The following is a 16673-nucleotide window of genomic DNA, read 5'->3' on the forward strand; positions in this document are numbered from 1 at the left end:
GTATGTTTCCTTGTGATGGGTTGGTGTGCATCTATAGGCTGTACAAACTGTAAGTCAGGGTAGGTCGTAAGCTCTGTGGGGGTAGACTGGGTCTGTTTTTGCTCATCATGCTGGAACACAGTGCTCAGAAAAAGCTGTTGATGAGCAAATACATAAATGAGTAAAGTGCCACTGACTGTTTGAAAGGTGGTGGATTTCCACTAAAGCTGTCGCCAGTGGCACCATTTTGCCATTGGCTTAAAGCAAACAAAGAGACTGTGTCCTTCTCTCTCAGGGAGCAGGACCTGCTTCAGTGGTTCAGAATTTCAGCAGGAGCTGCGTGTGGTGGGGCCATTATTTTAGAGTTCTGCTTTTTCTGAAAGCTCACTGACCCAGCTGCGAGTTCTCACTCCCTCCGTGATCTCATTAGGGAGGGAGTGTTTTGGATTTAAACACGTTTGGCTGTTGAAGAACCCTGATTGCAAAACAGGGTGACTTCACGCTCTTCTTTTTTCCCCTCAGAAGCACAGTTCTCTTCACACTGGGAAGGCCTGGCAAGGGTTCCCCGAAAGAACAGAAAAATAGTGTTTCAGAGGCATCCTGTTTTCACTCCGTAAAAGGACCGTTGTAACACGGCTTTTCATTGTGTGTGTGTGTGTTCGCATTTATCATGTTTCCATGTGTCTGTCACAGAATGTCACAGCACCAGGCATTGGGTTCTCCAGTTTGGGTGAAGTTAAGCATTTTCACTCACCTCTGACCTGCCTGTTTGTGGACAGACGTCCCCTCCCATTTAGCATGTGGGAACCCTATAACCCTGTCTCTGTGGACCTTCAGACATAGCCAGCATTCACTTGGCCGAGTCACTTGTCCTCATTTCCCTTCATTTATTCATTCAGCAAACACTCAGAGCCCACAGGATGGATGACTGGCTCCAAATTTGCCACAGTGATTTCCTTGGCCTTTGATGCCTTAGTCTCTCTCTTAGAGAGTGTAAGTTCCAGGAGGGCCAGGATCTTTGTCCACTTTGCTCACTTACATACCTTAAGGACCTAGAATAACGCCTTGCACTCAAGAAAGACTTGTTGACTGAATGGATGCATGTTACTGTGTGCTCCAGGGACCTCCGTGGTGTCCAGTGGTTAAGAATCCACCTTGCGATGCAGGGGCCATGGGTTCGATCCCAGGTTGTGGAACTAAGATCCCACATGCTGCAGGGCAACTAAGCCAACAGGCCAGAGCTAGAGAGAAGCCAGCACACTGCAATGAAGAGCCCAAGTGCTGCAACTAAGACCTGATGTAGCCAAAAATAAATTTAAAAAAATATGCTCTAGACACCTTCCTGTGTTTTACCTGTCTAGCACTCAGCATCTATGCCCCCCACCCACTGCCACTTGGGATGAGAACCCTAGTTTTCCATGAAGAAAAATCCGCTCACTTTCAGACTCTAGGGTGTGGAAAGAGAGTAATCTTTTTGTTGTTGTTGTTGGCTGAACCACATGTCATGTGGGATCTTAGTTTCCTAACCAGGGATTGAACCTATGCCTCTTGTGGATTCTTAAGCTCAGGGACTTAATAACTGGGCCACAAGAAAAGTCCCAAAGGAGAAGGCTAATCTTACCCCCAAGACTCAAGCTGCTAAGACTAGATCCCAGGTCTACTGTTGGATTTCCTGAGAGGAGAAGCTCTCCCCCCAGAGGACATGAAATGGGAAAGCTGTCGCTGTTGGGGCCACCATGTAGTGACCGCCTCCCTGGGAGTGGAGCCCAGACTGAGGATGGCAGAGGTTAGAGAAACTGAGAATCACTGAGTTCTGATGACATTGCTTTTTCTGCTTCTGCTAGTGTCCATCTGTATTAGTTTTCTAGAGTTGTCATAACAAAGTACCTCAAACTGGTTGGCTTAGAAATCCAGGCATTTTGGATTTGGGCCCACCCTAATGACCTAATTCTAGCTTGATTACCTCTGTAGAGACCGTATTTGCAAATGATGTCACATACACTGATACTAGGGCTTAGAACTTCAACATTTTCTAGGGGTTGGTGGGGGAGGGGACACGATTCAGCTCTTAGCTCATCTCTTGCAGCTGAGAGCTTTACACACTTAATGTTTCATGAGGCAAATCAAGTTCCATAAGGCAAATCAATAAACATATCAAGTTTGTCTTCCTACGAAAAACTACCACCTTCTGGTGTTGGTCCATCTCACGGAAGTTTGCAGTAAAGTAGCCAATGATCAGCAGTTATTTCCTTAACATCTTCTGCATGGACTTTGATGTGGGCACAAGGTCCACTGGAGGTCTGGAGAGCCACAGGCCACTTCCAGGTTCCTGGACTTATAAAAAGCAGAAATGAGAAAGCAAGTTTCTAGATTCATTGTGAGAGTGTTCATGTTTTTTTGGAAAAAGTAAAGATTTTATGCTCTGCATGGTACATCATCAGGGGGAATTACGAATTAAAACACGCACTTATTAGAATGGCCAAAATCCAGAACACCGACAACAACAGGGGCTGGAGAAGATGTGGAGCCAAGGGAACTCTCATTGGTTGCTGGTAGGGATGCAAAGTGGTGCAGCCTCTTTGGAAGACATTTGATAGTTTCTTACAGAATGGAACACTTTTGCTGTGTCATTGTTGTTCAGTTGCTAAGTTGTGTCTGATTCTTTGCGACCCCATGGACTACAGCACACCAGGCTTCCTTGTCCATCACCAACTGCCAGAGTTTGCTCAGACTCATGTCCATTGAGTCAGTGATGCCATCCAACCATCTCATCCTCCAGCAATTGTGCTCCTTGGTATTTATCTCAATGAACTTAGATCTTCATTCACACAAAAAGCTGCACATGGTCATTTACAGCACCTTTATTCATAATTGCCCAAACCTGGAAGCAACCAAGATGTCCTTCAGTAGATGGATGGGAAAACTGTGGTCCATCCAGACAATGGAATACTATTCAGTGCTAACAAGAAATGGTCTATCAAGTCGTGAAAGGATACAGAGGAACTTTAAGTGCCTATAACTAAGTGAAAGAAGCCAACATGAAAAGGCTTCATATTGTATGATTCCAACTATAGGACACTCTGGAAAAGGCAAAATTGTGGATACAATGAAAAGATCAGAGGTTTCCAAGGGCATGGGGAGTGAAGTGAATATATAGAGGATTTTTAGGGCAGTGAAAATATTCTGTGTGATACTATAATGATGGACACAGGTCCTCTATACATTTGTCCAAACCCATGGAATGTGCAGTGTCAAGAATGAACCTTAAAGGAAACTATGGACTTTGGGGATTCTGAAGTCTCAGTATGGATTCATCCTGGGCAAAGCATGTCTCACTCTGCAGGGTGATGCTGATTATAAGGAAGCTATGCATATATGGGGGCTGAGGGTGTATGGGAACTCTGTACCACCAGTGTGTTTAAATAGGAAATCATCCTAGAAAATAAAGTCCTTATACAGAGGGCCTCCAAGATGGTGCTAGTGGTAAAGAACCTGCCAGTGCAGGAGACTTAAGAGATGCAGGTTTGATCCCTGGGTGGGGAAGATTCCCTGGGGGAGGGCATGGCAACTCACTCCAGTATTCTTGCCCGGAGAATCCCATGGACAGAAGAACCTGGTGGGCTACAGTCCACAGGGTCGCAAAGAGGTGAATATGACTGAAGTGACAACACAAACACACACATACATACAGGGTGAAGTTGGTCAGAAAGAGAAAAACAAATATTGTACATTAATGCATATGTGTGGAATCTAGAAAAATGGTATAGATGATCATATTTGCAAAACAGAAATAAAGACACAGACGTAGGGAACCAACATATGAATACCAAGGGGGACAGTGGGGGTGGGATAAATTGGGAGACTGGGGTTGATGAATATACACTACTGTGTATAAAATAGTGAGAACCTACTGTATAGCACAGGGAACTCTACTCAGTGCTCTCTGGTGACCTAAACTGAGTGAAATCCAAAAAAGAGGGGGATATATGTATATGTATATGTATAGCTGATTCACTTCGCTTTATAGCAGAACCTAACATAGCAGTTTTAAGCAACTCCAATGAAATAAAAATGAAAAAATTTATTTAAAAAGGACCCACCTCCCAGAGTAATGCAAATAAAAGCAAAAATAAACAAATGGGACCTAATTAAACTTAAAAGTTTTTGCACAACGAAGGAAACTATAAGCAAGGTGAAAAGACAGCCTTCAGAATGGGAGAAAATAATAGCAAACAAAGCAACTGACGAAGAATTAATCTTAAAAATATACAAGCAGCTCCTGCAGCTCAATACCAGAGAAATAAACAACCCAATCAAAAAATGGGCCAAAGAACTGAACAGACATTTCTCCAAAGAAGACATACAGATGGCTAACAAACACATGAAAAGATGCTCAACATCACTCATTATCAGAGAAATGCAAATCAAAACCACAGTGAGGTAACATCTCACGCTGGTCAGAATGGCTGCTGTCAAAAAGTCTACAAACAATAAATGCTGGAGAGGGTGTGGAGAAAAGGGAACCCTCTTATGCTGTTGGTGGGAATGCAAACTAGTACACCCACTATGGAGAACAGTGTGGAGATTCCTTAAAAACCTGGAAATAGAACTGCCAAATGGCCCAGCAATCCCACTGCTGGGCATACACACCGAGGAAACCAGAATTGAAAGAGACATGTGTACCCCAATGTTCATCGCAGCACTGTTTACAATAGCCAGGACATGGAAGCAACCTATATGTCCATCGGCAGACAAATCGATAAGAAAGCTATGGTACACATACACAGTGGAATATTACTCAGCTGTTAAAAAGAATGCATTTGACTCAGTTCTAATGAGCTGGATGAAACTGGAGCCTATTATACAGAGTGAAGTAAGTCAGAAAGAAAAACATCAATACAGTATATTAATGCATATATATGAAATTTAGAAAGATGATAACTACGACCTTATATGCAAGACAGCAAAAGAGACAAAGATGTAAAGAACAGACTTTTGGACTCTGTGGGAGAAGGCAAAGGTGGGATGATTTGCGAGAATAGCATTGAAACATGTATATTACCATATGTGAAATAGATGACCAGTCCAAGTTCAATGTCTGAAACAGGGCACTCAATGCCTGTGCACTGGGACAACCTAGAGGGATGGGATGGGGGGTGAGAGAGGGGTTCAGAATGGGGGGACACATGTACACCCATGGCTGATTCATGTCAATGTATGGCAAAAACCACCACAATATTGTAATTAGCCTCCAATTAAAATAAATACATTAATTTAAAAAAATGGTAATGCTTTTCAATATACTTAAAGCCCAGTGCAATACAATTGTAGTATGTTAAATTAATTATAAGATTTCCAAAAAATGATCTCAGTCACCTAGTTGTATCCGACTCTTTGTGACTCCATGAATGTAGCCTGCCATGCTTTTCTGTCCATGGGATTTTCCAGGCAAGAATACTGGAGTGGGTTATCATTTCTTTCTCCAGGGTTCTAAGAAATAGTAGTTCAGTAATATACAGCAGGTGGTGTGCCAGGTACATCGCCAGCCCTTTATGGCTCAGATGCAACCTCAACTACAACATAGCTGCTACCCTCAAGAAGCCATTGACTATTTCTACCTTATAGCAAAGTGAGTCAGCCATATATACACATATGCCCCTTCTTTTTTGGATTTCTTTCCCATTTAGGTCACCACAGAGCATTGAGAAGAGTTTCCTGTGCAACATTATAAAGCAACCATACTCCAATAAAAGTTAATTAAAAAGATAAAGACAAAATTAACATCTCTGATAAATATTATTGTGTGGTAAACACTTTGATGATATTTACAATATTGTTTTCATGCCTTTATATTTTTTTGTTTATGTGTAATTTATCTTTATTTACATACTTCTGTAGTATTAGGAGGGAATTGCTCAGATCTAATATTCATGGCAAATAGATGGGGAAACAGTGGAAACAGTGGCTGACTTTATTTTTCTGGGCTCCAAAATCACTGCAGATGGTTATTGCAGCCATGAAATTAAAAGACGCTTACTCCTTGGAAGGAAAGTTATGTACAACCTAGACAGCGTGTTGAAAAGCAGAGACATTACTTTCTCAACAAAGGTCCGTCTAGTCAAGGCTATGATTTTTCCAGTGGTTATGTATGGATGTGAGAGTTGGACTATAAAGAAAGCTGAGCGCTGAAGAATTGATGCTTTTGAACTGTGGTATTGAAGACTCTTGAGAGTCCCTTGGACTGCAAGGAGATCCAACCAGTCTATCCTAAAGGAAATCAGTCCTGAATATTCATTGGAAGGACTGATGCTGAAGCAGAAACTCCAATTCTTTGGCCATCTGATGCGAAGAGCTGACTCATTTGAAAAGACCCTGATGCTGGGAAGGATTGAGGGCAGGAAGAGAAGGGGACGACAGAGGATGAGATGGTTGGATGGCAGCACCGACTCAATGGACATGGGTTTGGGTGGACTCTGGGAGTTGGTGATGGACAGGAAGGCCTGGCATGCTGCAGTTCACGGGGTCGCAGAGTCGGACATGACTGAGCGACTGAACTGAACTCTGCATATAAGTTAAATAAGCAGGGTCACAATATACAGCCTTGACATTCTCCTTTCCAGATTTGGAACCGGTCTGAAGTGAACTGAACTGAATATACCAATGCATATGTGTGTGTGTTAGTCGCTCAGTTGTGTCTGACTCTTTGTGACCCCATGGACTGTAGCTCTCCAGGCTCCTCTGTCCATGGAATTCTCCAGGCAAAAAATACTGGAGTGGGTTGCTATTTCCTTCTCCAAGACCAATGAATACATAATGGCCAAAAAAAAAAAGAGGAAGAAGCCATTGACCCACTGGGGGTAAACATGCATGTGAAGAAGTGATGCTGTTACCGTGAGACATGTATGCATGGCACGTCGGGAACCTCCAAGGGGGAATGAGGGGCTCTGCCTGGTGGGATGAGAGGCCTCATAGAGGTGAAGTGAGCCTTGAAGAATGAGCGGTTTTGCACGTAGAGAAGAGGGCTTTTTGGGTGGAGGGCCCAGCATGAACACACCTGATGGAGCTGGAAATGGGGAGCATTCTGGAGCCTCACTGGCTCAGCTCAAAGGGAAGAAAGCCCCCCAAAATTTCCACTTGGTTCCTACAGGGCAAGATTTTACTTTCATGCTCCCAACCCATCATGAGGCTTTTGAATCTCTCCTCCTGCTAGACTGTGGGGGGCTGTTGGATGGTGTGTGTCTGTAGTTGATGGGTCACTCAGGGTCCATAGCTGAGACCAGGTTGGCCAGAGTCCCTTGCTCTCAGAGCTGCAAGACTCCCACTGTGAACTTGGCTCCCTCCCCATCTCTCCTCCCGTCCCCTCCACCTGCACCCTCTGTAGCTCCAGAGTTTCAACTGAGAGCAGTGGGAGCTCCTATTAATCGTCACCAAAAGACTCTGCCCATAAAGTGGGAGACCCGGGTTTGATCCCTGGGTTGGGAAGATCTCCTGGTGAAGGGAATGGCTACCCACTCCAATATTCTTGCATGGAGAATTTCATGAACAGAAGCTACAGTCCATGGGGTCACAAAGAGTCGGATACGACTGAGTGGCTGCATACAATAAGAGGTGGAATTAGGTGAGTGGATCTCTTGTGAAATAAGTTATGTAAAGTGTTTCAAAGAGAAAAGAAATTCCTGTGGGCTGGCCTGGGTCTGGAGGACTGTATGCAACACTTTGTCTTGAGTTGAGAGTGAGGGCTGACTGGGTGAAATCCGTCTTGTGCTCCGACCTGATAGCGCGATTCCAAGCTGGGGACGGTGAGGTGCAGAGTAGCAGTCTACCCGGACCATGTAGGGTGCCGGGACTGGTCTGAAAGTGCTGTGTGTATGTGGCTTGGTGTCTAATGCACTCTCTGCTGTTTGCTATCTTCTTAATAACTTAGCGACTCTCACGATTTATTGGTGGGCCTTCCCCTTTCTCACACTGATGATCTCGAAAGGTAGGACACGAAGAAGAACATAACCAGGAAACACGTCTATCATCTACCTATCTGGGTGTCTGTCTAGGTGGCTTGCTAGCTAATCTATCATTGCCTGTTTTTTTATTAACTGTAACTTTCATTTTTTCTCCTTCTTATCTAATCTTTGGCATATACTTGGAAAGATAACTCAGAAGGTGGTTTTCTTTCTTTTTTTTTAAATAGCTTTATTGAGATATAATCCATATGCTATAGAATTCATCAATCTAAATTGTACAATTCCGTGGTTTTTTTTCAGTATAATTAGCAGAATTGTGAAACCATCTCCACAGTCAATTTTTGGGGGGCATTTTCATCACCCTAACAAGAAACCCCATAGTTTTTAGCTGTCATGTCCCCAACTTCTCCATCCTGCCCAGCCCCTGCCCAGGGCAACCCCACTTTACTTTCTGTCTTTATGGATTTATCTATTCTGGATGTTTCATATAAATGGAATCACCATATGCTATTTTTTATGACTATCATGTAGCCTTTAACCACGTATGTTCTGGAGTTGATTCTTCTTATAGACTGTGTGTCCATGGGCAACTCACTTACCATCTCTGTGCCTCACTGTGTTCACTTGTAAAATGGGGACTGAAGTAGTGAAACCTGCCTGTTAGTGCGTGGAGAAGATTTTGAACGGTGGATTGGGGAGGGCCTGGTGAGTTGAGGACGGTCCCTGGCATGGGGGTCATGTACCCAGAGCCGGCTCCTGACCCCTGGGTGTCCTAACTCATCATGCACTGGGTGAAGAGAGGGTGGGGCTGAGCACGTGCTGCAGGGGGGTCATGAGGGAGCCAGGGATGGGGCTGGACCCCCTCATGGGGGGCACTGGAAGCCTTGGGGCACCGGGAGGCCCAGGGCTTGCCCTGCACGTTCCCTTAGGGGTCCCTCTTGAGGTGACAGCAGTGGGTGGGTGAGCACAGAGGCACAGCATGCTGACTCTTGGGGAATTTTCTGCCCACAGAGGAGGGAAAAATGCACCTCTCTAGAGCCGGCAATCAGAGGCCAGGCAGGCCCAGTGGGAGGAAGAGAACTCGGGCTGTAGGTTTTCTCCATGGGGCTTGCAGCCTTGCCACGAACAACACAGACACGGCATGACTAGCATCATGGCCCCCTGTGTGCTGGCAGGTGGCAGGGCTGTGGTCACTCCCAAAAGGCTCCTTAGCTGGTTAGTTGGTCCTTAGCTCCTTAGTTGGTCCAAGGGCCTGGTCCCTGTCACCTGCAGCGCTAGGCCCGTGAAGGGCTCCAAAAGCCACCTTAAGCTGCAGAAGACTTTATGGGCTGCTTCTTTGGAAGTTCTTATGAATCTGTGCTCACCTGCCCACCCTCCACGCTGCAAACCAGCTGCTGCCCCAGGCCTTTGCACACAAGTGTCCACAGTCTCCCTAGACTCCCCAGGAGAAGGTGGAATGTTCTCAGAGCCCCCAAATGTCACACAAGTGTCCACAGTCTCTCTAGATCCCCCAGGAGAAAGGGCGGATTCTCCGAGCCCCCAAATGTCCGGAAATATGGACAGGTGAATTCCAGATCTACTGAATCAGAAACTCTGGGGTGGGATCTGGCAACCTGGGTCTCAATAGACCTTCCAGGTGACCACTGAATAGGGGTTTGTATTTGCCTCTCTGGGGCAGAGACCCCCCCTGCTACCTGGGCTAAGGCCCAGTACCCAGTGGGTGTTTATGACGGGGCCAGGGGTGGGGGGATCCTACACCAGGGTTTGAGGACAGCACCCTGCAGCTGGCTGAGCTCCGGGGGGATGAAGAGAAGAGGGCAGGAGCCTCTTCTGCTCGGGGTGGGGACCATACCACCTGCTGACATCACAATGCCATTTACTCTGGCCGCAGGCTTCTGGACTACCTGGGGCAGTGGAGAGAGGATGGCTGGCGGCCAGGAGTAGAGGACCAACGGGGGAAGTGGGGTCAAGGACACGGGGACGTTTGGGGGCAAAAATAAGCCCCAGAAGGGAGAATCACCAAGATCCTGAAGGTAGCATGGAGAACCACAGAAGCCTCTCAGGTAACTCGGGGGTAGGGTTCTGTCTCGCCTTGGAGCGCCAGGTGTGCCAGAGAGAACAGTCAGGGATGAATGTGTAGCAAGGCCAGCCCGTCACAGCAGCAGGAGCCCTTCTGCTGGACATCGGAACCTCGGTCTTCCTCCTTCCCTGCCATCCACCCCTGGACTCTAACCCTGCTGAGGTCTGGATTAACTTTGCAGGGACTTAGGCATGTCTTTTAAAAAGGTCAGGTGACTCCACAAGGCAGCCAGGGCAACAAGTCTATTTGAATGGCAAAGAAACCAAAACAAACACACGAAATACACCCGTTTCCTCCCCAGGAGTGGGGGACAGGGCTCCTATTGCGTTCCCTCTCCCCCCACCACCCAGGAGTTCAGCACCCAGGACATGCTACGCCGGGATTGGGGGAGGTCTTGACGGTTAAACACTTATAGGAACCTGGAGGGGAGAAGGTCGTGACAGCCAGAAAGACAGCAGGTTTTAGAAAAAGTGATGATGAATATTCCAGTTGCTTATTTAAGAATAATAAAGAACAGGAGGAAAAGAGGTGAGTACGTAAACACAGCAGTCCGTAAGTGTTCTGATCAGCGTGGACACAGTGTGGATGGGGGAGGGGAAGGGGGGGCTGGGCTCAAACCCAGAACCCCCATAGGCCACTGTCTGTGCCAGCAGCTGTGGTTTTGCATGTGCTGGAGGTGTGAGGAGCTGCTGTGGGAGAAGCAGGAAGGGAGGGGCCAGGATGGGGGGGCCAAAGTCCTGGGTTCAGTTCAGACTGCCCCGTGTCTGGGAGAGGGTCACTGGCCAGCCCACTTCACCCGCTGCATCTCAAGGTCACAGTCTTCCTTCAGGCCTCCAACCAGCACTTCCCTCCTGCCTTTTTGGCTGAGTTAGTTCAGGGGTGTCTTCTGAGTGCTCCCAGCTGGGACATGCGCAGGGTACAGGGATGCTTCCACCCCAGTAATGGATGGTCAGGCCCACACGGCCCGGGTAGGAATGCAGGGCAGCCATTCCGGCGTCTTCCCTTTGTCCTCCTGGTGCTGCCATGAGGGGTCTGGAGCCCTGGGATCCCTCCGCCTCCCCTAGTCAGAGCGGGGGCCTCGGTTGCTGTACTGGAATAGGTTAGTGTGTGTGTCTTTGTGTCTGTGTGGGCATGTGTGTATATGTGCTTGTGTGTGTGTTGGGGGCTTCCCAGGTGGCTCAGTGGTAAAGAATCCACCTGGCAATACAGGAGACTCAGGAGATGTGGGTTTGATCTCTGGGTTGGGAAAATTCCCTGGAAGAGGAAATGGCAACCCGCTCCAGTATTCTTGCCTGGAGAATTCCATGGACAGAGGAGCCTGGTGGACCATAGTCCACGGGGTTGCAAGAATCAAACATGACTGAGCATGCACACGTGCATGTGTGTATGTATTTGTGTCTGTGTGTGCATTTCTGTTGCCTCTATGTACTTGTGTGTGTCTGGTGGACTCCAGTCGCACATGGACATGACTGAGCATGCACACATGCATATGTGTATGTATTTGTGTCTGTGTGTGCATTTCTGTTACCTCTCTGTACTTGTGTGTGTCTGTATATGTCTGTGTTTCTGTGTGTGTGCCTGTGTGTACATGTTCATGTGCACTTGTGTATATCTGTGTTCCTATGTGTGTTTGTGTCTGTGCTTGTGTTTCTGTGTGCATCTGTGTATATGTGTGTGTGTGCACACAAGGGCCCAACCCCTGCACTTTTGAGCCCCTCCGTGGCCATGCCTCCTGTCCTTCCCCATCAGGCTGTCAGTGGGGCCATGGGGCTTGGTGGATGGGCGCCAGGCAGCTGGGCCTGGCGGAGTGAGGAAGGAGTAGCAGCCGGTACAGGCCACTCCCTGGGGAGTTTTGGCAGAAAAAGGAGGAAAATAGAAGTCAGGGAAGCTTGGGGTCAAGGGAAGAATTTTCTAGATGAGGGGAGACTTGGGAATGGTTGAAGCAAAGAGGGAGGGACATTTAGAAAATGCTGGTGATGGGGGTGAGGAGTGAGGCCAATGGGCGGGGCGGGTGGAGGGGGCTGAGCATGGACAGTGGACGTCAGCACTGCTGCAGTCTGTCCCGGGCCAGTTGCCATGCGCCCAGATTGCTCACACCCCCAGCATCCATGCTGTCGATGTCCCCAGTGAGCACTGACCTCAAAGGGCCCAGAGAGAAGATGCCAAACACTGTGCCCAGGCCAGGAGCTGGTCTCTGCCTTTAACAGGCTCAGCATCTCCTGGGACAAAGATGTATCAGCCTCCCAAGCCTGAGGGCTTGCCTGGCCCATGGGTCTTCACCCCTCTGCCACTCTTACCCTCACCCCTGCCCCACCCCCACCCCATCCTCTCTTCACTAGAGAAAAATGAGGCCAAGCGAGGTTGGTAATTTGCCCGAAATCACACAGCTGGCAAACAACAGAGCTAGGACAGGAGCTCAGCGCCCTCTGACCCCAGTGTTCGCGCTCTGGGCGAGTGTAGAGCATTGGGTTCCCAGACCCTCTGGGAACTCTGACTCCATTGCCTGCTCGACCTCCTGTCACTTTGCCCACTCTTGACACGGCCCTTCACTGTCCGGACCTCAGCCAGTCCATGAGCCAGTTCTGACTTTCCCACCAGCTACTGCCCCCTGCTTCTTCTCCAGGACCTCAGGACCTTCTTCTCCCAGTCTCTGTTTTCCTCAGGCCACCAGGTCTCTGGTGATGGAACAGACAGATGTGCAGGAAGTCAGGCTCTGAGGAGGGGGCTGATGGCAGGGCATTTCCAGTCAGATGGGTCACTGTCAGGTCTAATGACACCTGGTAAACCGCATGGTGGGCAGTCTGCTGCAGAGAGAAGATGGGAAGTTGATCCCACAGCTCACAGAGGCTGGCAATGCAGGGAAAATGCCCAGAAATCAACATAGAGGAAGGGAAGGCTTGCCAAGTTGCTGTGAGGGATGCTCATGAGAAGACTCTTGAGAGTCCCTTGGATGGCAAGGAGATCAAACAAGTCCATCCTAAAGGAAGTCAACCCTGAATAGTCTTTGGAAGGACTGATGCTGAAGCTGAAGCTCCAATACTTTGGCCACCTAATGTGAAAAGCCAACTCATTGGAAAAGACCCTGATGCTGGGAAAGATTGAGGGCAGGAGGAGAAGGGGGCAACAGAGTATGAGATGGTTGGACGGCATCACTGACTCAATGATGAATTTGAGCAAGCTCTGGGAGATTCTGAAAGACAGGGAGGCCTGACGTGCTGCAGTCCATGGGGTCGCAAAGAGTCAGGCTCGACTGAGCGACTGAATAACAACAATAAGCGGATGTCTGGTCTAGGTTAGGCATCAGGGATGTGCAGCAGGTCAGGCCAGCAGCCTGGGAAATACTTGGCCCAGTTTGATTTTCACTTTTCTTTCTTTTTTTTTTTTTTTTATAAATTTATTTATTTTAGTTGGGGGCTAATTACTTTACAATATTGTAATAGTTTTTGCCATACATTGACATAAATCATCCATGGGTTTACATGTGTTCCCCTTCCTGGACCCCCCACCCACCTCCCTCCCCATCCCATCCCTCTGGGTCATCCCATTGCCCCGGCCCTGAGCCTTTGTCTCATGCATCGAACATGGAATGGTGTTCTGTTTCACATATGATAATATACATGTTTGATTTTCACTTTTCATTGTTTATTTCTAACAAATGTTTATTTCACCTTTGTAATTCTTAAAGTTTTTAGGAACATGCCAGAGAATGACTTTGTTCTGGTTTTTAGACTCTTGACTTTCGGTCACAGAGAGACAGAAGCCAATTAGCTAATCACAGTCATGGGCTGTCAGCCAGGGCTTCTTGGAGGGGCCACCTGCAGGACATCTCCAGCCTGTATTGTTCTCCAGCCACCCTGGAACCATCATTTCACTCTCGCTCATCGAGACCCTGACCCTCCCTGACTCTGTAGCCCACTGGTTTTTCCACCACATCTGATCCTTTTTTTCTTCTTCCCAACTTCTTCATTCCAAGTCTCCTCTCTGATGCTAAAGAGAATCTCCTCCCCGTATCTAGATGCACCTCCAACTGGTGGCCCTACAGCTGTGCTATCTGACACTGGGGGATGTAAGTGTCCCCCCCCACCCCCCCGCCCCGACTCATCTCCACAGTCTCCCATTTCTCTTTTCACTTCCAAGTTTTGGTCCATTCCTGCCCACACTCTCTGCTCCCTTTTCTGGCCCCTGCCATCCTTACATTCTTAAAACATTTTACATTAATATGTGCTCTGCTGAGTTGCTTCAGTCGTATGGACTGTAACCTGCCAAGTTCCTCTGTCCATGGGATTCTCCAGACAAAAATACTGGAGTGGGTTGCCATGCCCTCTTCCACAGGATCTTCCCAATGGAGAGACTGAACCTGTGTCTCTTGAGGTTCCTGCATTTACAGGTGGGTTCTTTACCACTAGTGCCACCTGGGAAGCCCCTTTACATTAATACATTTACAATCAGCTTGTGAGTTTCTATAGATACTTTCAACTTGAGTGAGCTGACATTGAATCTACAGCCCAATGTAGGAGAAATGATATTTTAACAGTAAACATGGCATTTCTCTCCATTTATTCAGACTTCTAAACTAATATCCAAAAAAGATGTCTTTTTCATTATAGAGGACTGGAATGCAAAAGTAGGAAGTCAAGAAACACCTGGAGTAACAGGCAAATTTGACCTTGAGTACAGAATGAAGCAGGACAAAGGCTAATAGAGTTTTGCCAAGAGAACTCACTGGTCATAGCAAACACCCTCTTCCAACAACACAAGAGAAGACTCTACACATGGACATCACCAGATGGCCAACACCAAAATCAGATCAATTATATTCTTTGCAGCCAAAGATGGAGAAGCTCTATACAGTCAGCAAAAACAAGACCGGGAGCTGACTGTGGCTCAGATCATGAACTCCTTATTGCAAATTCAGACTTAAATTGAAGAAAGTAGGGAAAACCACTAGACCATTCAGGTATGACCTAAATCAAATCCCTTACAATTATACAGTGGAAATGAGAAATAGATTTAAGGGATTAGATCTGATAGAGTGCCTGATGAACTTTGGACGGAGGTTCGTGACATTGTACAGGAGACAGGGATCAAGACCATCCCCAAGAAAAAGAAATGCAAAAAAGCAAAATGGCTGTCTGAGGAGGCCTTACAAATAGCTGTGAAAAGAAGAGAAGCTAAAAGCAAAGGAGAAAAGGAAAGATATACTCGTTTGAATGCAGAATTCCAAAGAATAGCAAGGAGAGATAAGAAAGCCTTCCTCAGTGATCAATGCAAAGAAATAGAGGAAAACAACAGAATGGGAAAGACTAGAGATCTCTTCAAGAAAATTAGAGATACCAAGGGAATATTTCATGCAAAGATGGGCTCAATAAAGGACGGAAATGGTATGGAGCTAATGGAAGCAGAAGATATTGAGAAGAGGTAACAAGAATACACAGAAGAACTGTATAAAAGAGATCCTCATGACCCAGATAATCATGATGGTGTGATCACCCACCTCGAGTCAGACATCCTGGAATGTGAAGTCAAGTGGGCCTTAGGAAGCATCACTAAGAACAAAGCTAGTGGAGGTGATGGAATTCCAGTTGAGCTATTTCAAATCCTGAAAGATGATGCTGTGAAAGTGCTGCACTCAATATGTCAGCAAATTTGGAAAACTCAGCAGTGGCCACAGGACTGGAAAAGGTCAGTTTTGATTCCTATCCCAAAGAAAAGCAATGCCAAAGAATGCTCAAACTACTGCACAATTACACTCATCTCATACACTAGCAAAGTAATGCTCAAAATTCCTCAAGCCAAGTTTCAACAGTACGTGAACCGTGAACTTCCAGATGTTCAAGCTGGTTTTAGAAAAGGCAAAGGAACCAGAGATCAAATTGCCAACATCTGCTGGATCATCGAAAAAGCAAGAGAGTTCCAGAAAAACATCTATTTCTGCTTTCTTGACTATGCCAAAGCCTTTGACTGTGTGGATCACAATAAACTGGAAAATTCTTCAAGAGATGGGAATACCAGACCACCTGAGAAATCAGGTGCCTCTTGAGAAATCTGTATGCAGGTCAGGAAGCAACAGTTAGAACTGGACATGGAACAACGGACTGGTTCCAAATAGGAAAAGGAGTTCCTCAGGGCTGTATATTGTCACCTTGCTTATTTAACTTATATGCAGAGTACATCATGAGAAACGCTGGGCTGGATAAAGCAAAATCTGGAATCAAGATTGCCAAGAGAAATATCAATAACCTCACATATGCAGATGACACCACCCTTATGGCAGAAAGTGAAGAAGAACTAAAGAGCCTCTTGATGAAAGTGAAAGAGGAGAGTGAAAAAATTGGCTTAAAGCTCAACATTCAGAAAACTAAGATCATGGCATCCGGTCCCATCACTTCCTGGCAAATAGATGGGGAAACAGTGGAAACAGTGGCTGACTTTATTTTTCTGGGCTCCAAAATCACTGCTGATGGTGATTGCAGCCATGAAATTAAAAGACACTTACTTCTTGGAAGGAAAATTATGACCAACCTAGACAGCATATTAAAAAGCAGAGACATTACTTTGCCAACAAAGGTCTGTCTAGTCAAGACTATGGTTTTTCCAGTGGTCATGTATGGATGTGAGAGTTGGACTATAAAGAAAGCTGAATGCCAAAGAATTGA

At 46.7% G+C, this 16673-nt stretch overlaps 1 protein-coding gene across 18 annotated transcripts in view; it reads left to right on the top strand.

The window, feature by feature from the left end:
* Positions 1-9848: 9848 nt before the first annotated feature.
* CDRT4 (CMT1A duplicated region transcript 4) overlaps positions 9849-16673 on the top strand; it is a 37639-nt gene continuing 30814 nt past the window's right edge. For all 18 annotated transcript variants that reach the window (XR_014080533.1, XR_014080532.1, XR_014080534.1 and 15 more), the window contains exon 1: positions 9849-10000. The gene's annotated coding sequence lies outside the window, so the exon portion shown is untranslated. The remainder of the gene's footprint in view (positions 10001-16673) is intronic.

This window comes from Giraffa tippelskirchi, chromosome 3 (assembly GCF_054371585.1).
Source record: "Giraffa tippelskirchi isolate mGirTip1 chromosome 3, T2T-mGirTip1v1.2.pri, whole genome shotgun sequence".
NCBI lineage: Eukaryota > Metazoa > Chordata > Mammalia > Artiodactyla > Giraffidae > Giraffa > Giraffa tippelskirchi.